Here is a 7,500-nt window from a genome sequence, read left to right on the forward strand (position 1 = left end):
TCTCCAAAACGTCCCCACAGAATTTTTTTGGAAAGTAAGATTAATTGGCCAAGACAAAAGAGCATTGGACTATTAGAGAAATTTAAAGTAATTAATCCTAAACTACCTACTTTTATGGCCTTCCCAAAACTCACAAAGACAACCTTTCTTTCAGACCCATAGTTTCAGGTGCCAGAGCTTTCAATTGCAAAATTTCTAAATGGTTAGCTAGCCTCCTTTTCCCCTTTTTAGGCACCTTTTCTCCCAGTCACATTAAACATTCGGAAGATTTTAGTCACAAAAACTTTTAAGCCTTGACGTAGATTCCCTGTTCACTAAAGTACCAGTACAGGACGTTCTTCAGTTTTTAAGGGTAAAATTATCCCCCTATTCAGATCATTTCCCATTGGCGCTTGACAAAATAATAAAGTTAGTTGAATTATGTGCATCAAATAACGTATTTTCATTCGGGGAATCATTCTATAAGCAAAAATTCGGGTGTGGTATGGGTAGTCTTTTAAGTCCTGTTTTAGCCAGTCTGTACATGGAATACTTTGAAACTCCAGTAATAAATGCAATAAAACCCAAAAATACGCTGTGGATGAGATATGTAGCTGATATTCTAACATTTTGGGATAATAGAAGGGGAAATTTTAATGAATTCCTTTCAAAATTAACGCATTAGTGCCCAGCATGAAATTTAAAGTTGAATGGGAAACAGACAACAAAATTCCTTCTCTAGATGTTTTAATAATCAGAGACACGACTGAATACAAATTTACCATATACAGAAAACCAACGTTCTCACTTTCACACATTCACTACTCTAGCTATCACGACATTCCTTTCAAGATGAGCGTAGCAAGCAACCTATTCTTAAGAGCCTTATGAATTTGTTCCTCAGATATCCAGATATCCTGGAAAAAGAATTTAAACTAATTCGTAAGCAGCTTTCGTCTTGAAGGTATCCTGACCAAATAACTGAGAAAGCAATTCACAAAGCAAACGTAATTTTCTACCGACCCCCTCAAGACAAGACCAGAGAAACACACAACAATAAAATAAAAATTCAACACCTGGACAGGATTTAGATGGTGACCCAGAACCTAGGAAAATCTAACCCTTTTGCATTTATTTACCCAAACACCTTAGCCAAAACCCTGATTAACGTCCAACAAAAGACATCCCCCAAGGACACAGGCGTTTACGAAATCCCATGCCTGGACTGTGACCAATCTTACATCGGATTTACAGGAAAATTACTTCCCCAGAGATTCTTTTTCTTCCCAGCAGGTTCCCATTTATATAATATGGGGTCGCCGTTTCGGATGAGCCGTTTCCATCTATTTCTATTCTGCGCTTCTGCCTCATCAATTCCCCAGAGATTAATTCAACATAAACGATCAGTTAGGTATGAACAACAGAACTCAGCTATTTTCAGCCATATAAATGAAAATAACCACAGAATAAACTGGAATTTGTCACATGTAATTTATAGCAGCAACTGCCGGTACAAGAGTCAAATGATGGAATCGACCTTGATTAAACAGAGGTAATGAACATCTCAAAGGGAGCATTGACAAAGTTTTCATTCAACCAACGCCTAAGAGGATTAAAGGAAGATTATCAGCGGGAGTGACCTAAATTGGGTTACCTGTGGATGGATCTCTTGGTATAAATACCACCTTTTCTGTAACTCTTCGCAATCATCTACCTGAAGAGGGAGACAGCAGTCTCTGATATATAGTATTTTCTCTCTATATTTTGGCATTTTTATGGGCTCCTTTTATTAGATGGAATTCTGTTGTAACAGAACATTTTTACCAGTGAACCAAACAAAAACATCTTTCAGTTTTCATCTGAAGATTGAAAAAGAAACCCACAAAATCACTGTGTATAACGTGTTTACTTATAAGTAATTTACATTTTATTTTACTCAACACTCGAGTACTTTCAGGCCCTATCTGTGGCCCATTTTCAAGAGATGTGTAGGTTGTCAGCTGATGGTCAGTGGGATTAACCCTTGTGGTAAGTGAGTGGTCACCAAAAGTCTGTTGGGCAAAAAACCTAATCTCCAGGTCAGAAGGGTCAATCTTAGCTTCTTTTAATATCAAAGATGGCTTTTGAGATCTTCTGAGGTAAAACCTTTGTTTCCTTCTATTACTTTAATCTCTCTGATGAGTGCATCTTTTACTACCCTCCTATAACTGATATTACTGCTCTTGCATATAAGCCTACTGTTTTTAAATTCCATCCTATCGTCACTTTGCTAACAATGCCTAGCTATAGCACTCCCCTGAGAGTTGAGCTGTACTGCCCTTCTATGTTCTTTGATTCAAGACCTTTTTCCCCTACCTGATTCCCCCACATATTTGTCTCCACAATTGAAAGTACTCGAGTGTAGAGTAGAATAAAATTTAAATTACTATAAGTAAACACGTTATACACAGTGATTTTGTGGGTTTCTTTTTTACCAGTCACACACCACACACACACACACACACACACACACACACACATATATATATATATATATATATATATATATATATATATATATATATATATATATATATATATATATATATATATATACTATATATATATATATATATATATATATATATATAGATATATATATATATATATATATATATATATATACATACATACTATCTATATATATATATATATATATATCCTATATATATATATATATATATATATATATATATATACATATAACGCGATGGTCGATCTCGTTATCATATTTTTTAAAAGGTAGCGATGGACCAAGAGCGGCCAAAGGCAATTGGTAACACTCTCTCTCTCTCTCTCTCTCTCTCTCTCTCTCTCTCTCTCTCGATACCCAACAGCTCTCTCTCTTTCTCTCTCTCCATCCATCTTTCTCTCTCTCTCTCTCTCGACATACCTCCCTCCTCCATTATCTAAGGTCATCAATTCCGAGTCGTGAATTACAAAAATATGAATTGTTTTAAAAGCAAAGTATTAACTGAATAACTCAGATTCTTAACAGAAGGATTAAATGAAATGTTAAACTCAGAAGCCCAAATAACTCGGATAACCCTCGGTAATTCATCAAACACCAACATCAGTTTAGCCATAACACTAGGCACAGTCAACACAGTCAGTACACCATAGTGATTAAGTCAGTACATCATTTCTCCAGATTAATCCCACTCTTCTCCAGAACAATTCCCCTCACCAGAATCACATGTTAGAAGACAGGAGAACTCTCCGGTAAGCATACGAGCATAATCAAAGATCATATGAAACAGAACATCTCTGAAATAAATATTCAAATACAATCCAGCCACACTTTGGCCAAAATAAAGAAAAGGCTTACCCATTCAGCACAGTTTTGCACAACATTTATCCCCTTCATTGTAATACAACAATTCATTATGTAGGGGGAAAAGGCTCGCACGTACGAATTCACACACAATGTTCACGCCCACAAATTGCTTGAGTCCAGTTTCAAAGTCACCTCTATGACCCGCCCATGCATAGCGACAGGACGAGGCACTGATTTGCTAAGACAGCAATTTTTATCATACCACCTCAAAAAGACATGTCAGCATTCCCAAGGCTTGTCACTCAGACCACTGTCATAAATGATGACTCCACATTCTAAGAAATGTCATAGCATATCACATCACATATCATCTAAAATGTATCATAGCAAATCCCCCTCTTTATGTAACATATATATATATTGTGTGTCTGTGTGTGCGTATAGTGTATCCCTTTTATCCAGGTATTACTGTGGTGATGAAAAGCATTTTCAATAATATATTTCTGTGGTCTAGAGGTTATGAAATAGGATATAATAAACCCGTAGATTTTATTTACTAGTAAGTTACAAAGAAAAAGGAGAAGGGGGATGGGGGAAGAGGAAGGGGAAGGGGAAGTAAGGGTCTGAAACCTACCTCATTATCAAAGATGAGTCAAATGATGGCCTCATGCCAAATTTTGTCAAAATTGATCAAGTGTTTCTGATTTCTATTGTTTACAAATATTCAAACATGTAAACATTTACTTGTATATATAAGTTTACTATGCAGTTTGTATCCTTTAATCAAATATTACTGTATTTTCTGGACCCTTTAACTAGGTATTACTGTGGTGACTGCCCCTTTCATCCAGGTATTACTATGCAGTCTGTTCCCTTTAACCAGTATAACTGTTCTGTCTATCCCTTTTATCTAGGTATTAGTGTAGTGACTGTCTGTTTTATCCAGAAATTACTGTGCAGTCTGTCTCCTTTTATCCAGGTATTACTGTGGTGACCATTTCATTCAGGCGCTACTGTACTGACTGTCACTTTTATCCAGGTATTACTGTGGTGACTGTCCCTTTTATCCATGTATTATTGTGCTGGCTGACACCTTTAACCAGGTATTGCTGTCCTGTCTATCCCCTTTCACCAGGTATTAGTGTACTTTCTGTCCTTTTTTATCTAGGTATTACTGTGGAGGTGACTTTCCCTTTTATCCTTATATTACTGTGGTTACCGCACCTTTATCAAGTTATTACTGTGATGACTGTTCCTTTTATCCAGGTATTACTGTGATGACTGTCCCTTTTAACCAGGCATTACTGTGCTGTCTGACACCTCTTACCAATTATTACTGTGCTGTCTGAATTTGTTATATAGGCATTGATGTGGTGACTGAAAAACATTTTAAATAATATATTTCTATGGTCTCGAATACCATGAAATGAGGTATGATAAACGTGTAGAGTTTATTCACCACATAAGTTACGAAACAAACATGCAAACATTCACGGCTTAACCTTTGGCTCTTTATTCTATTGTATGCTCTTTCTAGGTTTGCCTTAAGCCATTTCATAATTAAAATGAACGAGTCCTAAATATTCAAAAGCTTAATCAGCACATCAGCCATAAATGACTTATATTCTTTAAAAAACCAATGATGGTAAATGACAGCAAAGGAGTTTGATACACAAGAAAATCAAATTTTATTTACAAACAAGTGGATTTAATGAATCACATACGACAGAAATAAATATCAGGTCACGGCATCGAGAACTGAATACCTTTGAAATTGAATATTGCAGCAGCGCTAAATGGAGAACAGTTACTAATACCGATACTTAACTCTTCATATGATCTTCTAGACAGAGTTGCAGTCAGAACAGAGAGGTCTAGGGTGATGAAACTGAAGATCCTCGTTTAATCGTAGCTGTTGATATCCTCACCAAAGTCCGTCATGTGATAAGCAACCATGAAGGAAACAGACAATATAATTCACTCAACGAAACTTCAGTAGATGACTAACAACCAAAATTATAATACATAAAGGAATATAACGAACTCGAGGAAATAAATCTCTGATTCTTGTTAAGTGATGCACATGCAGGCAGTGAGTGAAGGTTATAACAGCACAATTGATGCAAAATCATTAACACTGATATTCTAATCATCCAGATAGGGAGCAAAAGCGATAGAGTGTATTCGATGAAACAGCAGCTGTACCTCGAAGCTAAAAGTCCAGGTTAATATTAGTGAAGGAAATATAGTGCAGTGGGCAAGATAGCCGCAATATGTAAAGAACCTCATAAGAAGCAGTAGGCAGTGGTCAACAAAGGAAGCCACTACAAACACACGGGTACAGCAATCCAGAGGAATCTGCTACCCAAGATCTACTTACTATAAGTTCGGCAGGACAGCGGTACGATTTAAGCTGCTTCTGCGAATGACGTCATCCACACCATCCCCCTCAAAGGAACCCTTAAGTATTTACCTTGTTTCTTCACACATTATCCTTTTTTAATCAAATCAAATAATTATTTTCTTGTTGATGATTCTCTCTCTCTCTCTCTCTCTCTCTCTCTCTCTCTATACATATATATATATATATACATATCTCTCTCTCTCTCTCTCTCTCTCTCTCTCTCTCTCTCTCTCTCTCTCTATATATATATATATATATATATATATATATATATATATATATATATGTATATATATAGTATATATATATATATATATATATATTATACATATATATATATATATATATAGATATATATATATATATATATATATATATATATATATATATATATATATATATATAAGTCAAATCACATTACCGTGATTCATTTACATATCGAGCTGCAAATGTCCTTTAATACCTAATTTACTCTACCTCGGAATTAATATATTTTCATATATTTTTAACCGAAGGGGAATTTTTAGGCGATAATAGATTTGCCGGCTGACGGGCACGAACCATCAACACCTTCAAATCCAAGACGACAGTGAAGCCTTAACCCACCCCGCCACCGGGGTGGGTTAAGGCTTCACTGTCGTCCTGGATTTGAAGTGTTGATGGTTCGTGCCCGTCAGCCGGCAAATCTATTATCGCCTAAAATTCCCCTTTTGGTTAAAAATATATGAAAATATATTAATCCGAGGTAGAGCGAATTAGATATTAAAGGACATTTGCAGTTCGATATATATATATATATATATATATATATATATATATATATATATATACTATATATATATATATATATATATATATATATATATATATATATATATATATATATATATATATATATATATATATATATATATATATATATGGAAATTGTAGACATTGTTTCAGTGAAATCACTCTTCTAAAGCAATTTCTCGCAGTTTTCTCCTGTGTAGACGAACTCTTAGACACTAATGTATTAGACAGGCAGTCTTAATTTTCATCGTATTTAGTACTATTAAATTTTTCACTGATCAGGGCTACTTTCCCCTACAAATATTTTTTCAGTCTGTGCTTGAAATTTACCGCATTGGCATGATCATGTGGCCCTCTCATCTGCCTAATACAAGCAAATAAATGCTCCAGACTATTCATATTATCCTATTTTGAAACTGATGCGAGACAGAATTATCTTATTTTGAAATTGATGCGAAACAGAATGATCCCTTTTTGAAATTGATAGAGATGTTTCTTTTCTGGCAATCCATTGACACGACTACTGAAACCTTTAATCACTCTCATTGTAAACATGCTATCAATCATATTATTCAAAACACTTGCCTGATACTTCAAATTTACACCAAAAGCACATCGCTTAGCTTTGTCGCCTTTCATAGAAGAAGAATTCATAATATCAAGTGGAGAGCATTATCGGAACTTTTTGACAGCAACTGGGCAGCATTTTTTACTCGCTGCCGTTTTGACCCCTGAACGTTTACTAGGTGACTCCGTCTTATTTTGTAAGCCAGTCCATGTTCTCTTTTACATCTCATCACCATTTCTCATAACGAATGATCCGAAATTCTATCCCCATTTGACAACATGAACCCAGGATCTAGGTTATTCCTGACTAATTTGAGTAATGAGGAGCATCTGCAAAAACAAATATTTGTCTGTCTACACGTAGGTTCTGGATAGACTTTTCCTTACTCAAAGTGTCATCCCAAATGTTTTCCACAACGGTTTTGCAGGACCCTAAATTATG

Source organism: Macrobrachium nipponense, chromosome 11, assembly GCF_015104395.2.
Source record: "Macrobrachium nipponense isolate FS-2020 chromosome 11, ASM1510439v2, whole genome shotgun sequence".
In the NCBI taxonomy this organism is placed as follows: Eukaryota; Metazoa; Arthropoda; class Malacostraca; order Decapoda; family Palaemonidae; genus Macrobrachium; species Macrobrachium nipponense.